This window comes from Haliaeetus albicilla, chromosome 26 (assembly GCF_947461875.1).
Source record: "Haliaeetus albicilla chromosome 26, bHalAlb1.1, whole genome shotgun sequence".
In the NCBI taxonomy this organism is placed as follows: domain Eukaryota; kingdom Metazoa; phylum Chordata; class Aves; order Accipitriformes; family Accipitridae; genus Haliaeetus; species Haliaeetus albicilla.
In genome coordinates this window covers 6923259-6939554 of record NC_091508.1, presented here as the reverse complement: position 1 = coordinate 6939554, position 16296 = coordinate 6923259, and the positions used below count along the sequence as shown (strand labels likewise).

Below are 16296 nucleotides of genomic sequence, written 5' to 3'. Positions count from 1 at the left end.
GGAAGGCCATTCCTTAACAGAAGTGCTATTTCTAATCCATCTGTTTTAAAAACAATTGATACAAATTAAGGGGAATGGCAGTTAATACAACCAGATCCTGGTGCTGATGGCTTTATCCACCTCTTCTGTAAATGTTGAAAATGTTTTCCTTGGACTGTGCTATTCATCATCGTTATTTGAGAACTGTATCACGGTATCATTTTTAAAAAGTAGAGGTTGTCTTGGCTTGGAAAACCCTGGCACGTGGAAAACAGATGAAATTTTACCAGGATGTGACAAAAGCAACCTGAAAGCAGTTGTTTCCAAGACTGGCTGGTGTTTGGATCCCGCACACTTGCTCCTCCAGCAGGCTGGTGGCATTTATCCGAGTTGTCCCCAGAGTCCTCCAGCAAAAATACTGAGGAATGAGCTCAATGTCCCTGATGAGACCTGGTGAGATGAAGGAGCCCCTGCTGCTCTCTGATGATGCCAGTGATCCCGCTCGTTCCCAGCTGCATCGCTGAGAAGAGCTCCTCCATGATGGACTGGGTGAGGGCTGCCTGAGGGATGCTGATGGCTGTGTGAGGGTAGGAGCAGCATCTTATGGTTTCAGGGCCCCCAGATTCATTGCTTATCTGCTAATGATGCCTCCCTGTGCTGGGCAGGGTGCTGGGACGGGTTAGCCCTTTGGCTGCTCCTGCTGCAGTTCATGGACAGCATGTGTCTCAAACCTCATTTTAGGGTGCAAAAGACTCCCCTGAGGGAGCGAACCAAGGCTGATGGTACAGCCTCGCACATCCACCACCACCCAAATCAGGAGGGGCGATGCACCCTGTCCCCCCACGGCTCGGAGCTGGGCCTCGGCAGGGTGAGGAGGGGGATGTGGCAGAGTATGGGGCTCACCACCTGGCCCCATCTTTGCTCCCCACATGGTGGGGGTCTCCACAGCTGGGGGTGGGTGTAAGGGGTACCCAGGGCTTGGCTGCCCCACAGCCAGGGTCTGCTCCTGCCCCCCTCCCTCTAGGGCTGGACGAGGCCCCTGGGAGACTCCTGCCCCCCATGGGGGCTACTAAACCCCAAGGGGGCTCCTGCCCTCCGAGAGAGTTCTCTGCCCCCCCCAGGAGTTTTCTGGCCCTCCCCAGGGGGGATCCTCTCCCCCAGGAGCGGTCTTGCCCCCCAAGGAGGTTTCTGCTCCCCCAGGAGGACTCCTGCCCCACAGATCCTACCCTGCCCCCTCCGCACCCCCAGCTCCCCCCACGACCCCCACCTCACCCCGCGGGGCGTGGCCAGTTGGGAGGGCGTGGCCAGCGGGGCGTGGCCAGGCGGGGACGGTGACGCAGTGGGCGGGGCGGGGCGGGGCGGGCAGCGGGAGGCAGCGGCGCGGCGGCGGCGGTGGCTTCCAGCGACTTCGGCGGTCGGTGAGTGCGGGCGGGGCCGGGCGGCCCCACGCTGCCCACGGGGGATGCTTCGCCCCCAGCGGAGCCGGGCGGAGGATGCTGTGCCCCCGCGGCCCGCCGGTGGGGTCGGGCGGGGGATGCTCAGCCCCCCTTCTGCCCCCCTGGTGGGGCTGGACTCAGGGGGCTCTACCCTTTTTGCCTCCCCTCGGGGATGGTCTGCTTCCCCCGTGGGGCTGGGCCGGTGGGGCTTTGCTACCCGTTGTCCCCCGGGTGGGGCTGGGCGGGGGATGCTCTGCCCTGCCGTGCCCCGCGGGAGGGGGTGCCTCAGTCCGGGACTGCTTTGTCTCCCACCCTGTTACCCTGTGGAGGGGGTGTCTGAGTCAGGGGGTGTGCTGAGCTCCCCCGTTTCCCTTGGGTTGAGTCTGACCTGGGGGCACGTCATCCTCACCCCCGAGATGGGTTGTCGGGGGGACTTGCTGTCTCCCGACATTACCCCCAGGCCGGGGAACTGAGCCAAGGGGTTGCTCATGCCCCCACCGCTGGCCCCAGAGCAGGGGGCTGAGCTAGGCAGATGTGCTGCTCCATCCCTGCTAGGTGTGCAGGCAGGAGGGGCGAAGGGGTGGGCATACCCACACCCCGGAGGCTGCATGGTATGGGAAGGCAGCGATTCCTGTAACCCAGGAGTGGGGAGGGTGGTTCCTTGATTTTCAGCTGCTCTCTGCCCCTGGCAGCCCCCCCAGTATGGTCCCAAGCTGTCCCTTTGCACCCCCCGTCCCCCCATGCTTCCACCTTACGCTGAAGGGGAGGGCAGGCATCCTGGTGAGACTGGTCCTATCCTGGCCTTCTCCTGCTCTTCTGTTTTCCCAGCGCTGTATCCTGCCGCCTCCCTCAGTACTGTCTCCAGCCCTTGAGCATCCGCCCTGTGAGCATCCACCCAGTACCAAGCTCTGGGCTGTATCAGCCCCAGTGAGCATCTGCCTGGCACCAAGCTCCAGGCTGGACCAGCTCATGGGGATGTTCACTAGACAGATTCTTGTGGGGCTGGTTCAGCCTGGAGCTCGGCACCAGGTGAATGCTTGCCAAGCTAGTCCAGCTCAGAACTGGGCAGATGCTCACCAAGCTGGTCCAGCCTGGATGTTGGCACCGGGCAGATGGCCACTGCGCTCAGGGCTGGACCAGCCCAGCGAGCATCCAGCCAGCTTGGCTAGCTCCAGCTGTGCTCATACTGGTTCCCATCCTCTGTCGGCTGGTGCCGTCTCGTCATGGCCATGGCAAGCTGCCTCCAGACACCGTGGTTTTCTCCTGAATAACACCAGCCGTTTAAGGGCTTGTTTATCCCCTAAATTGCATCATTATAACAGCAATTGGCTTAGGAAGCTGGGTTTTGTTAAAGCTGTGCAAAACCTTCTGGGGACATCGTGGTTTTGGCCAAGTCAGGGTTGGCAAAGGTTTCTTTTAAGCTCGTTTGCCACCATCTGCTCGTACGCTGGAATGAGGTTCTCCTGGTGTGTTTGACACCACTATGCCATTTCATGAGCACGAGGTAGTACAGAGACAAGGTGTGAGCTGGAGTTTGGTACCTGGATGAACGTGCCTGTGTGGTTCAGGAGTTTCTTGACTGTGGTGCTGCCCAGGACTTTAGAGGACATGGTGTCTTTGTAGCTCTGATGGTCTGGGAGTCTCAAGTATCTGTGCTCTTGGAGACGCCACAGTGTGCTGCTCCTTGCAACTAAGGTCGGTGCTGGTTGGGAAGTGGGACTGATTTCTGGGGGCTTCCCTGGAGATTTGTCGGGGAGCCACCAGCACCAGTCACTAGTGCGCTCCCCCAGGCACCCAGAAATGCTCAGGTGCATGGATGACTTCCCAGCTTCGGTGCTTGCTCCTCCTGCATCTCTTTTCGAGGACACAGACCGGAGGTTGTCTGGGACCTACATCACCAGCTGGAGGGTAGGGGGGAGCCCCTAAACTGGCAGGTTCCTGAGACATCGGTGGTGGGACTGATGGACAGATCTGGCTTTTCCGGGTGGCCAGCTCAGCTGTGGCTTGGCAGATGTGGAATTAAATGACTCGTCCATCTCTGTGCAGATTGCTGGCTTCATGGTGAGGGTGAGCGGATCTTGCTCTGCACTGGTGGCTTGGTCCAGCTGGGTCTCAGTGCTCACCAGCAGTTGAAGTGCAGATGCTGGGGGATTGAATGTGTTGGAGATTTGGGTTCTTGCCTGTCTCAATTGTCTTAGAAGGTGCTGGGAGTAAAAACCACCCTGAAAACCTCCTTGTCTGTATCTTTGGAGGGCCCTTTTTGCAAGTGTTGCCCTTTTGGGCAGCTCCTGCTGGGGTTCAGGGGGATAAGGACAGGGACGATGATGGTGGTGTGAGGAGGAGGAGGCTGAGTGAGTGCGAGCTGGGCAGGTGATGGGGTCGTGGTGTGCTGGGTGGGGAGATCATGGCCGTGAGTCAGTGCTGGGAAAGAGCCTGACACTGTGTTGGGGGTGGGAGTTTGCACTGAATCTGGGGGAGGCAGCTCTGGAGCTTCACAGGGTACTGAACCCAACTGGGACCCAACAGGAAATGCTTCTGGAGGTCTGAGCAGCTTTGGCATGAGTGTCTGTCTACTGCCTGGGCAGTGCCATTTCGTGTTTTCCAGCAAAGCAAAAAGATACTGGATTCTTTCGCAAACCTTGAAACCTTATTTTGCAAATAATTTCCTCCTAAAGAATGCTTTGGTGAGTCTGAGTTTTCCCAGATGGCTCCCAAAAGTGAGCTGGGCAGTCTCCGGGCTATTAACTGGAGGGGAAGGGTGTTGAATCCATTGCCCAGCTTGCTTCCCAGAGAGGTGTTAAATGCCATAACAACCCCCCACTTTACAGATGTTTTCTGTGAAATGCCAAGTGCCAAGTGTGGGGGTGACGATCCTGACCAAGGGTGAGGGCTCTGGCGTGGGCTCCACAGGTGTGTCCAAGCCCTGGCCAGGCTCCTGAAGGTTGGGACATGGTTGGGAGTTTTCAGCACTTAAAGGGCTCCTCTGTGAGCAAATGATGCCGAAAGGCTTGGAGGTGGGTGCACGTGTGGGCGTGCATACACGAGTTGGCATTTGGGAGGGAGGAAGGGAAAATATCACATGAAACAACTGCAGCATTGGGGGACAGGTCTGCATTTGGGCCCATCTGGAGCAGAAGTAGTGAAAAATGATTCAAGGCTCTTTGCTTAAAAAAGTTGCGCTGATATAATTGGATTTTACTTCTGTTTGTGCTGTGTTCAAGCAGGTTAAAATCCTTGTGGGGACATTGTAAAGTCCTCCATTTAATTACATGGTGAGGATGCCCTAAGGAGTGAAGCGGGTGTTCATCTCTCTCATTTTTGTGCAAAGCCATGCGTGGAGCAGCCCTGCCTGCCCCTCAGTCCCTGTGCAGCGCTGGCAGTGCAGCAATTTCCATCCCGCAGCGGGGAGGTGGACGGATCTTGGAGCTAGGTGCCAAACCTTCTCCAAAAGACAGGGCCAAAAGTCACTGGCCAGGAGGGGACTGACCCTGTGTCCTCCAAGTTGCCCTTCCTTTAATGAATCTCCACCCTGGTGTTTTAAATCAGCTCACAGGTCGCTGTCTCCAGCACTGTAATCCTGCAGGACTGACAAGGCTGGAATTTATCTGAAATGCAGATTTTTTTTTTTCAGCTCCTGGTTTTCAGTTTCTGCCACGCTTCTCTTAGCAAGCAAGAGGAGGTACCGGCTGGGTGGCTGCCTTTAATTGCATCAAAAAAAAAAAAAAAGAAGAAAACAAGTGGCAGATGAGAGCTCATTTCCCCCATCCTCCTGTCCATTGCGACCGATTTCCAGGAGAGGGCAGTTCCCAGGGTTTTTTGCTGCGTGATGCCTTTTTCTCCTGCAGCCTCCCAGCCAGCATCAGCTGTGCCGAGCCCCTGCCTCTGCATGCCAGCGGGTCATGGAGGCAGTGCCACGCCAGGAAATGCCGGGGCCTCGGCCCAGCTCCTCTGCGGGGAGGTGAGACGTTGACAGCGTGCGGCCAATTTCTTTAAATAGCGAGCGCTGTGCCGCGGGGATGTGCACAGGGAAGGATGCTCTTCCTGTCTGGATTCTCCATCTAGCCTCCTGGAGGGGAGAGGATCCATTGCCAGGGCAGGATGGCACAGATGGGGAAGGGACCCCCTCCTAAAAATGCTGCCTATCCACCGGGTGCATTGATTTAAAGCTCTCGTTTCCACCCTTTCTTGGTAGAAATTAATTTTCTCCATAATTACAGATGGGTTTTACCTCCCTGGCTAGCATCGTTCCTGATGCGGCTAATGTGCTGGGACAGAAGAAGTGCACTGCTGCGGGGCTGACAGCCCTGTGGTGCCATGGGGATTTTGATAGCCAAGCGGTAGGAGTTGGGCTGCACATCAGATGGCTGGAGTCTGGGGAAAGGGGGATGTTTGGCCATGCTGCCAGCCAAACGCTCACCTTTCTGGGCGTCTCATTAGTGCAGTGCATCTTCAAAAGGATCCTCTCCTGCCAAAGCCTGGCCTTTCTGGCTTCCAAAATTGAGAAGGGTGTTTATAGCCTTGCTGTGGCATTAACACAGGTGTCATAAACCTGACCTCAATCTCTTAATCATGAATTAAATAGGCTTGGTGGTGGTGCCTACTACTATTCCCCATGCAGAAATTCATGGTGCCAGGGGCCACAGTGAGGGGAAAGATGGGCTTGTACAAAGTTTACAGCCTCAATAATTCAGTTAATCTGCCTTGTAATTCAGTGCCAGGCAGCTGTACTAACTGGATCTTGGCCTCTTTCTATAGCATTTCCCCCAAACTGTTTTGCAGGAAGGAGTCAAAAAGGTCCAGAGGTTATTTTTGGCTATGGCTGATTTATTCACACGCTGATCAGCCAGGAGAGGAAGTTATTCTGGTCCCAAACTGTCCCACATAATGCGCAAATACCTTGCGCGAGTGTGATTTCTCCTGGCGAGGTTGCGAGATGACATTCTCATTTGGCGGAGTGAGTTCTCGTGAAGCACCTTGATGGCTCATTTTCCTGCGAGCCCACTTGGGGAGCTCAAATCAGGCCAGAGCCCCACAGCCAGGGAATACGGGCTCTGCACCCTCCTGTCCTTGGGGGACAGACCTGACCCCTGTGTCCCTGGGGTCGTGGAAAGCACTGTGCCTTGCAATTCCCTCTCCATCCAAGGGAGCACCCAGCTAGACTGTGGGTCTCCTTGGGTGAGACGTGGGTTTGGGGAGTGCAGGGCAGTGTTTCAAGACTCGTTTGGGCACGGCATCATTTCAAGGCTCTGGAAGTGCTGCAGTGTCTTGGCCAGTTTCTCTGCAGGATGAGGTAGCTGTGGTGCTGCTGAATATCTTCTCCCTGTGTTTGCTTTCCTTGGCGTGCTGCGAAGCTGAGCTCCCTGCTCTCGGGAAGGGGCAGTGGGAATGAAGTGTGAGGGTGGCACAGCTGGATCCTGCTTTTCTCCTGTATCTGCATGAGAGATTGCTTCTGTGGAGCTTCCTGGTGTCACTGCAGCTGGTTTCTGGCCAGGGCTAGTGGAGATCAGTCAGGGTGGCATCACTGGGACGTGGCGCTGCTGGTGCCTTTGCCATCCTGTTGTGCCAGTAACGTGTTTCCCACCCCAGCTGGGGATGGCGTTGCTGTTGGTTGCATCCCCCTTCAGAGGTGCCAGTTGCAGCAGAGATCCTGTCCCCGTGCCACCCTCATAGTTGCTGCGGGCCTGGGGGCATCACTGGTGGCAATGTCCAACCACGGATGCACTGCTGGCACGGGCGAAGGAGGACCTGATCCCTACATCTCCTGCAGCAAGGAGGCAGGCAGGGCTGAGTCTGCATGGTGAAAGTGAGGTGGGCATTTGGGCGAAGGCAAGCTGGAGAGGATTGGAGGAGGCTTTGCTGGGGCAGAGGAGCTGTGAACCCAAGCCCCTAAAGGACCCATGGAGGTGTTGAGCAAACCAAAGGTTGGCTGCTGCTTTGCTGCTTGGAAAACCTGGTTGTGCTAGCAAGCGGATGGGTGGAAGTCCTGGAGATTCCATCTGGGGATTGCTGTCCTCGCTTCTTGCCAGCATCACAGCACCTGGAGGCAGGTGCCTGCGAGCTTCGTTGGGACACAGGGGACAGAGCGGGGTCTCTAAAGTCACTGCCAGCATCCCTTGGAGAGATGCCTCCCTGAACCCTTCCAGGGGCTTGGTCTCTCCAGTCACCATGTGCAGAGTAACATGGCTTAACTCATTTTAACCCATTAACTCTTTAATTGGAGCCCGAAGGCTCATCTCTCCTGATCTGAGCTGTCTTTCCTTCGAGCCCAGATCCAGAAAGGGTTTGCTTTGCTGCTGTTACCTGTCTGATATCCAGATGTACCACCCAGAGAGCAGCTAGTGTCTGATGGAGAGAGAAGACTTCTCTTTCCTCCTCCCCAGCATCAAAACCTGGATCATAATAACTTGATTATTGCCAACGCTTTGGGGCTGCCATATTAAAAAAAGAGCATTTTTCCCCCCCTTTTGATCATCTGCTTCTAGTTAATTTAGTTACAAGACTTTTGCAGTGGCCATTTTTGGAGATGGCAATCGGAGCATCTCTGGAAGCAGAAATGGCTTTCGTTCTGTGTGTCTTTTGTGTTTACACGTATATAAAACAATTTTGCCTCTTAAAGTGAAACTGAAATAAGCCCCAGCATTGCTGATCACTGCACGGCTCTTCATGAGTGCGGGTGTTGCTTTCAAATCACACGTCGTCAATAAATCTACTTCTAACTGCCCTGCAGCAAATGGCATCAGCCTGCACTTTGAGATCTCTCCCACACGTACTCCCGCTGCCTAAAAATACCAGCGTTTTAATTCTCAAATGACTTGGCTATTGTACAGCCACCATTTTTTATTTAAATATTGCTGCATGGCTCAGTGCAGGACATCTGTTATGCTACAAAGGGTGAAACTCTGCTCTCGAGATCTGGTCTTTAAGTAACACAGTGGCTGTGTCAATCTTTGGGGTAAATGAACATTTATTACTTTTACTCTCTGTGCTGTGAGGTGTGTTAATCAGAGGTGCAGCGGTGTTCAGGGAAGCAGGGTCCAGGAGGGGAAACTCATCCCTGATGTGACATCAAGCAAAATACCCCCCAAAACTCATCCTTTCACCAAAGAGATGGACCCTCAGTGGCTGCCAAAGAAATTGCCATCATTGCTGGTGACCTTCCCGGGGGAGGCCTGGCCAAGTGTGCTGGCAGTGGCTAGTGAGGGCTGTTCCCATCTCAGGACAGGGCACAGGAAAGGCACTTCCAAAATCCCTTCCAGCCCATCACGGGAGCCCTCCAAGCCCCTGAGCTGTCCCTGTCGCGAGGAGAGTGGAGGTGAATGTGCCCATCTGGCCAGCGTTACCCACGAGAATGGTCTTGTGTCCAAATAGCTGCATGCATTAGAAGCTGTTGAAAAGGCAGTGTACTGCACTTCATCCCTGTTAACCCTCCTTGTGTGTGTCCCAGGTGTCTAGTCTATCCTCTTTGCAGTAAATACATAATTCCCATTTACATGCCTGGCTTTGAGATGTGGAATACAGGGAAGGGGACCGACTGCTTTGGTTTGGGCAGCTGGGTCTCTCTTTAATGGGTGAATGCAGAAGGCATGCTGGTGTTTTCAGCTCATACAGGGCACTGGGTAGACTGGTGTATAACTCAGAAGCAAGCAGGCTTTTTTCCCCAGCAGATTTTTCAGCCTCTTGACCTTGCTGGCAGGGCAGGGAGAGCTCATCTGTTGGTCTACGAATGAAGCCAAGGCCTAATGTCACGTGCTGTGATCTTGGGGTGAAGTGGCAAGCTGGCATACTGGCTTTGTGACATTGAGGGATTTTGGAGCAGTGCTGGATGCAATGGGTGTGAAAACTGAAGTTCAGCATAGCTGGGAGGTGCTGAGGCTATAAAACATGAGTGATGCTCTAAATGGACGTGTTTCTTTAGGAGACTTTAGATTGAAGGTATTTGGATTTTCCTCTCTTCATCTCCATGTCATAAACCCTTACGCTGCTGGGGGAGTTCACTTCTGAGCTGTAAATGCATCCTGAGGCAGGGGGTAAGCACAGGCTTGAGGCACACACAGCTAACAGGGTTAGCTGGTAGCTAGGAGTCCTACACCCTGCTGCAATATGGTCAAGCCATGGATGCAAGCATTGATAATTCCTCCAGTATTGAAAAAAAAAAAAAGAAGTGTATTTTGGAGGCTGAAAAGGTGAGGAAACCAGCCACCAGCCCCACATAGCTGGCAGGCTCTGGCTGCTTGGTTTCTTCATCTCTCCACTGCAAGTAGGAGGAAATCCAGCCGCTGGAGATGCCAGGGAGGTGCTGCCACTGCCCTGGGGTGGGGACAAGTGTAGTAACCTCTCAGGAAGAGCCACCACGATCTGTCAGACCAAGATGTGGCAGGTCCTCCATCACTCAGTGCCTGGACTTTCTCCTTCCAAGGACTCTTGGCTCCACATGGGCTGACCTGGTGTGCCCCAAAATGCCAAAAACCTGTTGTGGAGGAGGAAGCAGAAGGATCTCCCCATGCTGCTGCCTTCACCCTGAGGTTTTTTCCCCCTTTCTCCTTCAGTGCAGGTGTGTACACAAGGAGAGCGACTGTGGGTCACCTCCCGCATAGTCACTGGTGAGCTGGAAATTTGCCTAAGCCTGTTCTCCCCAAAGTGTGAGATTTTGCAGGGCTTATTCCCAAATGGTTGGGAGCTGCTTATGAGCACCCAGGTTAACCAGTTTCTGGGGCAGCTGGGACCTTCATGGTCTCCTTTTGCCCCTTTCCATCCCCATTGGCTTGGATTGAGGTTGATCTGCTCTGAGGCAGCTGCCAAGTGCACTTGGTGGTACCCAAAGCTTTCATAAATCCGTGAGGACTCATGGGCACAGGACAAGTGTGCTAACAACACCAGTAACCAGAGCAGGCTGGCCAGGGAGAGCTGGTCTCGATTGGTGGTGGTAGGAGGATGCTGCTAAGGAGAAGGCAGTGGTGGCCGCTGTCACAGCTTTATTGCCTCCATATCTTCCTCCAAAGATGATGGTCTGAGTTTGAAAGAGTCCAGCCTCTGCGTAGCCACAGCTCCTGGCTCCCTGCTGGCCTCGACCCTGCTCAGGCAAGGAGACACATGTGGTTTGGCTCTTGCTTCTTGTTGTTTTCCAAAAAGTGAATATTGTCAGATTCAGAGCAACTCTGGCCATATTGTGTGCATATTAATGTGGAGCCAAAGCAAGGCTCCGCACACGTGTGTCTGCCTCCATGGATAGCCATGCTGGGAGCTGGGTATGTGCACATCGGGGTCTCTGCTGGGGCGGGGTTCGGAGGGATGTTACCTGCAAATGCAGCTCACGGACAGCTGGGGAAGCGGTGGAGAGAGATGCCAAGAGTGGAGGCTGCTGTGGGGAATTGGAGTCGCTCCTGCCTGCAAAACTCCTCGCACCGCTGCTTGTGAGATGCTGGATGGGCAGATCGGCTGGGGAGGGCCAGCTTGTCTCCACACTGGGAGCCTGAAAGGGGCTTTGTGTCAGTGCTGGAAGAGCAAGAGCAGCGTGACTTCAGCTCAACCTCCTGGGCTGGGATGGAGCTGCCTTTGCTCTGGAGCAGGAGCCAGCAAGCCCACAATGCTGCATGACACTGATACAGCCCAGACGCTCCTCTCCCCGGCCGTCACCGCGGCAGCCTGAAAAAGCCGGGGCCATGCGAGGCCGCGCTTGCCTAACATGGGCACCGGCTGCTGCCGGCTACAACTAGCAGCTGCGGCTTTGCTCAGCCCTGGCTGCAGATGCTCAGGTCCTCTGAAGGTGGGATGGTCCCTGGGGGGGTCAGAGGCGTGGGTGTCCCCTTGCAGGTGATGCTTGTGGGGATGCTGGAGGGACTGCTTGATTTGCTTTTCCACTCGGGATTCTGGCAGCTGGATTCCCAGCCGTGCTGGTGGTGCTGCAAGTACCCTGAGAAAGCAAGGTAGCATCCACGCTCCTCTCCTCAAGCAGTCAGAGCAGGGACCTCGTGACGTGGTACAGCGGCAATGTGGCCCGGGGGTGCCAGGAGAGCAGGATGAGGGCCTCTGTACAGGATGCTTCAAAATATTAATTCAAAAGCATTTAACCATCTCTTCTAGGGAACTCGCTGGTCTGCAGTGGGCTGAGGCTAGCCTGGGACTGCCATCTCCTGCAGCTGCTGTCACCTTCCTCACTGGCATGGCCTCTCGGTACCCAGATTTCTCACAGGTCACCCCAGGCACACCTCCAGAAGTCAGCCCACCACTGTAGTCACCAGGGTGACTTTCAGGTGCAAGCAGAGCCATTCTCAGGTGCTTGCTCTCCATCCCGCTTGTTCTCCAGCTGTTCAGCTTCCCCCATCATATCCTTGTTCTCATCAGTCATTATTTCTCACTAGGTGAAGGCTTTTTAATAACATATGACATTTCAGCCATTTTTGAGTCATTTCCTTTCTTCCACTGCAATTTTCTTCCTCTTCTTCATAACTAGGAAGCCTTGCTTTGTCCTTGGCCAGAGGGGAGATGTGTGTTATTGCCTCTGTTATCATATTCCAGGAGGTTTGATTGTGTTAATGAAAATCCTTCTCTCTTTCTCTTGTGTGTCGCTTCCACTCCCATCTTCTTCAGTCTGGTTCCTCAAGGAAATGAAACTAAAGGCCTTGTGTTGTCATGGCCTTTTCTCTCCCTGAGCTCGCTCTCAAACATGTTGGTCTCTCTTGCAAATCTGATGGGCTGGAGAGCTTGAAATGCTCAGGGGCTTGTGATGGCTGGCAGGGAGGACAGAGCCAGGTGATGCCCTGGAGGGGCACTGTGCAGGGGACTGGTGGTGGTGCAGCAGGCTGGGGCTCATTGCTCAGGGAACAGGGCTGTGGATCCCACTGAGCACAAGGAGCGCTGGGGCTGTATCCCCAATCCTGTTAGCTGGGATAACAGGCTGCATTGCTTAGCTATTTTTGCTGCCCAGCTGCTTTTCTTGTGTTCAGGAAGGGAACCAGAGGAGGAGAGTCACTCTAGCCTCACAAATGGGGTGTTAGTCTGGGTTTCAAGAAACCTGGGCTGTGTTTTCAGCTGCAGATTTGCGCGTGGCTGTGCTCGAGGGCTCTTCCTGCAGCAGCAGGAGCTGCAGCTAGTTTAAGCTAATCTGTTGGAGTGTGAACTGCAGTGACAGAGGAGCCAGTGGAGATTTTCCGCTGCTGTCTGTGCTACAGTAAGGAGAGGCAGTAGAGCTTTTCCAGTGGCTGCTACAAAATCTGTTTCCCTGGTAGTAACTTGGGGATTGTAGCGCTACTGGTGAGGGAAATCTTGGGGGGTCTTGAGAGAAGCACAACGTGCAGTCAGTAGTTCAAGTGCATCGGTGGAAAAGGACCAAAGTGCTTCTTGGTGTGTCCTTGGAGCTCATTGCCCTTTGAAACAAGGGATGGGGTACCTCATGAGCGTGTCCCCTCCTTTCCCAGCCCAGCCTGGGGAGAGGGATCATGCCAGGCTGGGGAGGAGGGTTTGCTGGAGCACGGAGATGCTCTGCCCAGGTCTTGCAGTGGGGAAGCAACCTGTCTGCTTTGCAATTTAGCCAGCAACTTAGCTTTTCTGTGGGTGAGTTACTGCTCATTGGCACTAAGTCATGTTGTAGAGCTGCGCTCTGAAGGTTTCACCCTCGCTGTGCTGTGTCCTTCACTTTGCATGTACATCTGGTATTACTTTTGGGCAGCCTGTTCTGCTGTTCTCTCTTCAGCCTTCGTTCCTCAGGCCTGGAGCCTTGCTGAACCTCAGCATGGTCCCTGCCTAGTCCCACTGCTGGAGAAGGAGATTGGGCTTGCCATCGGGGGCCATGCCTCATTCTCTGCCTGGTCCCACCAGACACAATAAGCAGGGTCCTCGTCAGGTCCCCATGGGCTCCCTTCTCCTAGGGGATTCCCAAACATGTGATCCCCTTAGGGGGGACGCACAGCAGTGGCTCTGTGTCCCAGCTCATGATGCATCCCTTTCACCTTGCTTGGCCCCTCCACCTACTTGTGGTCTGCTGGGTAAGAAGGCTTGATGGTAGGAAGACAAGACCAGCCTTGATGCCACCATGGTCATGCATGAGGCAGATGTTTGGGGGGTGTTTTGGAGCTAGTTTTCTTAACCGGCAGTGAGACATGGATAAAGGTAGGAGGAGGGCTTGCCAGTGGCTCCTGCTCAGGAGCTGGGTGCTTGTATGGTTTCTCTTTCCAGGAAGAGTTTTGGTTTTCCTTTGTTCTCTCCAGCCTCTCTTTTGATGGTGGTGAGATGGGCTCTGTAATTGAGGAGATCCCAGCTGAATAATCCACTGAGGAAGCTGCTAATTTGAAGACAGGTCTGTAGTAATTAAATCATTATCTGGAGGAAAGTAGAGAACAGATACCAAAACAGGGCTAATTAAAATCCAAACCCAGGATGACTTGGGCTCTGGGCCAGAGCACAGCATAGTCTGTTGGGGATGTCTTCATGTTTAATTGCTTTTCAGAACATCAGTCCCACCAGAAAACCCATCTGTTCCCCCTCACGAGACCAAGATTGACCCAGAAACCCTCTTGTCTTGTCCTGTCCCATGTTCCTCAGACCAGACACAGCTAGAGGATGACAATATGCTTTGCAGAGGGCAGAGGAGATGGTGAGACCAAATCTGGGAGGGTATTTGGTTCTTGGGCCTCAGAAACTAGATTTCTCCATATCTCTGGAAAATTTAGTCCTTATCTTATTTCAGCCCTCAGGCTTGGCCACTGCTCTTTGGAATTCACTTGAGATCTAGGAGCAAAGTGGGCTCATATCTATGCCTACTCCATGCATGGAAGGATTTGGACCTACAAAGGTGCCATGGGGACCCAATGCCTGGGAGGAAGGTGGCTTTGGCTGTAGGGAGAGATGAGTCTTTTTCAGGTTGACTCTATGTCTGGGGTGAGAGCACCTTGGGAGAGGTTTTGTGTACTGCATCACCTGTAAGGATGCAGTGCATTGCTGGATATGAGCCCAGCCCTGGAGTTATCCTGGGGTGTCAGCTCTGAGCAGGTCCAAATAGGTGGAGGTGCCTCTGCTGAGCTGAAACATGATGACTGGAAGGTGTGGTTGTGATGTTGGAGGGGAGAAAGGGTCCCTGGACAGCACTTCAGGCTGTGCCATGATGATGGCAGATCTACAGGGTGCCGTGAATGCTTTGTCTGAGACTAGTCGAGCCTGAAGTCAACAACTTCCTTCAGAGGGCCAAGCCCTTTGCAAAGCACAATGCGTAAAAATCCCACCTCCCATTTTCAGGATGCTGGGTCCAGGGTAAATTCAATGTTTTCGAACTCCTGCACCGGGTAGATTTCTGCATCAGGGAGGTGTGGCTGCTCTGTCTGCATAGACTGAAGGTTCTAATGTGGGTGGTAGCAAGGTGAAACCCAGCAGCAAACATTGCTTCAGACGAGCTGGCCTTGAATCACTGTATTTCAGCAGGGAAGGGCTTGCAGCTGTCCAAAACAGGCCCCTTCCAAAACTGGTTAAGATAAATTTGTGCGTTTACCTAGTGGAGACAAGGTCAGGGAGCTCTGTCTATCAGGTGTGCACGTCCTGAGCATTGCTTGGTGAATGCACCTGTATTGGCACAGGAGGTAAAGGTCATCCCAGGTGGGCTGGTGGCTGTAGGCAGCATCTGAGCTTGGGAAGGTGGGAGGAGGGCATGGCACGGGAGGCTGGGCAGGGAGCCACTTCTGCTCGGGTAAGCATCCCACCAACCCCGACACATGTTTGGGTTTTTTTCCCCCTATGTTGCCCTGGAGGGACTGCACCATTGCAGCAGCACAGCGCTGGCACTGCAACGGTGACGTGGTGGATCTCGGGGATGGGCTGCTTCGGGCTGAACCATCCCTAAGCCAGTGCTGGTGGAGCTGGGTTCTGCCTGGTACATCTGCAGGAACAGGGCACTGTGGGATGCCCAGGGTCCAAAATTGCATCATAATGAAGCCAGAAATTTAAAGCTGTCTGCAAAAATGGTCACTAAACCTTCTAGAAAATGTTGGCTCAGCCGCTGTGCTTGAGTTGTGTGTGGAGAGGGACTGCCAACCCTGTGTGCGTCCTGTTGGCTTGTGAGCTTTAATGTGCTGCTTCCTTTTAAATAGAGAGGGCACACGACATTGTCATCTCAGGCAGGAGATGTGTTGCCAATGCATTGGGTCATCTTCTTCCCTTCATCCCCCTCTCCAGGGATTTTAAGGTTTCCTGGCCACCATGTTTTTGGGCACCCATGGGAGCACTGCTCAAACGAAGGGACCAGGATGGAAACCACCATGCCTGCATCTCTTCCAGCCAGTCGTGCACCAATGTAATTACCTACATTTAATTTCTTTAAAAGCCTGCTGAGCTGCAAATGTGGTTCCCCTCTCCTGGTGATGTTTCACATGAATCGGCCAAATCCTGCTCTCACATCCTCCTGGGGTGGTTCAGGGCATCATCACTGGCACCAGTGCTTGGCCACTTGCCGCAACTCAATGTGTGCAGGAGCTCCTCAAAGTGCTGGGGGGGGGATTGCAAAGTGCTGTGTTGAGGGGCTTTGTGCATGATGGGGATGGGTGCTTCTTGGACGCCCTTTGGGGGTGATGGACAGAAACAGGGGCCAGGCTCAATGATGGCATGGTTGGGGCCACCACCTTTGCAGTCTTCTTGGGTGAACTGGGCATGGCTGTGGGACCTTGCAGGAAGCACAGTGGGGACAAAGGCACAGGCTTCTGGGGCTCTCGGTGTCAGGCATGGGGCTTTGCTCAGGGTACACTGGGTGCAGCCGGCAAGGATGCAGAACTCACTGCATTAGCTTAGCTCCACGGAACTGACATTTTAAGAGGGAACGAGTTGGAAATTGAGCTGAACTAATGCCCAGCGCTGCTTTTCGTGACAATAAATGCTCAGATGAGATCTCTGCTGACACAGAGGA

The 16296-nt window shown here is 54.1% G+C and overlaps 1 protein-coding gene across 5 annotated transcripts in view; it reads left to right on the top strand.

Annotated features, from left to right (window-relative positions):
* The first annotated feature begins 1328 nt into the window (after positions 1-1328).
* The window catches only part of PPFIA4 (PTPRF interacting protein alpha 4), a 60551-nt gene continuing 45583 nt past the window's right edge, over positions 1329-16296 (top strand). For all 5 annotated transcript variants that reach the window (XM_069771950.1, XM_069771949.1, XM_069771948.1 and 2 more), the window contains exon 1: positions 1329-1397. The gene's annotated coding sequence lies outside the window, so the exon portion shown is untranslated. The remainder of the gene's footprint in view (positions 1398-16296) is intronic.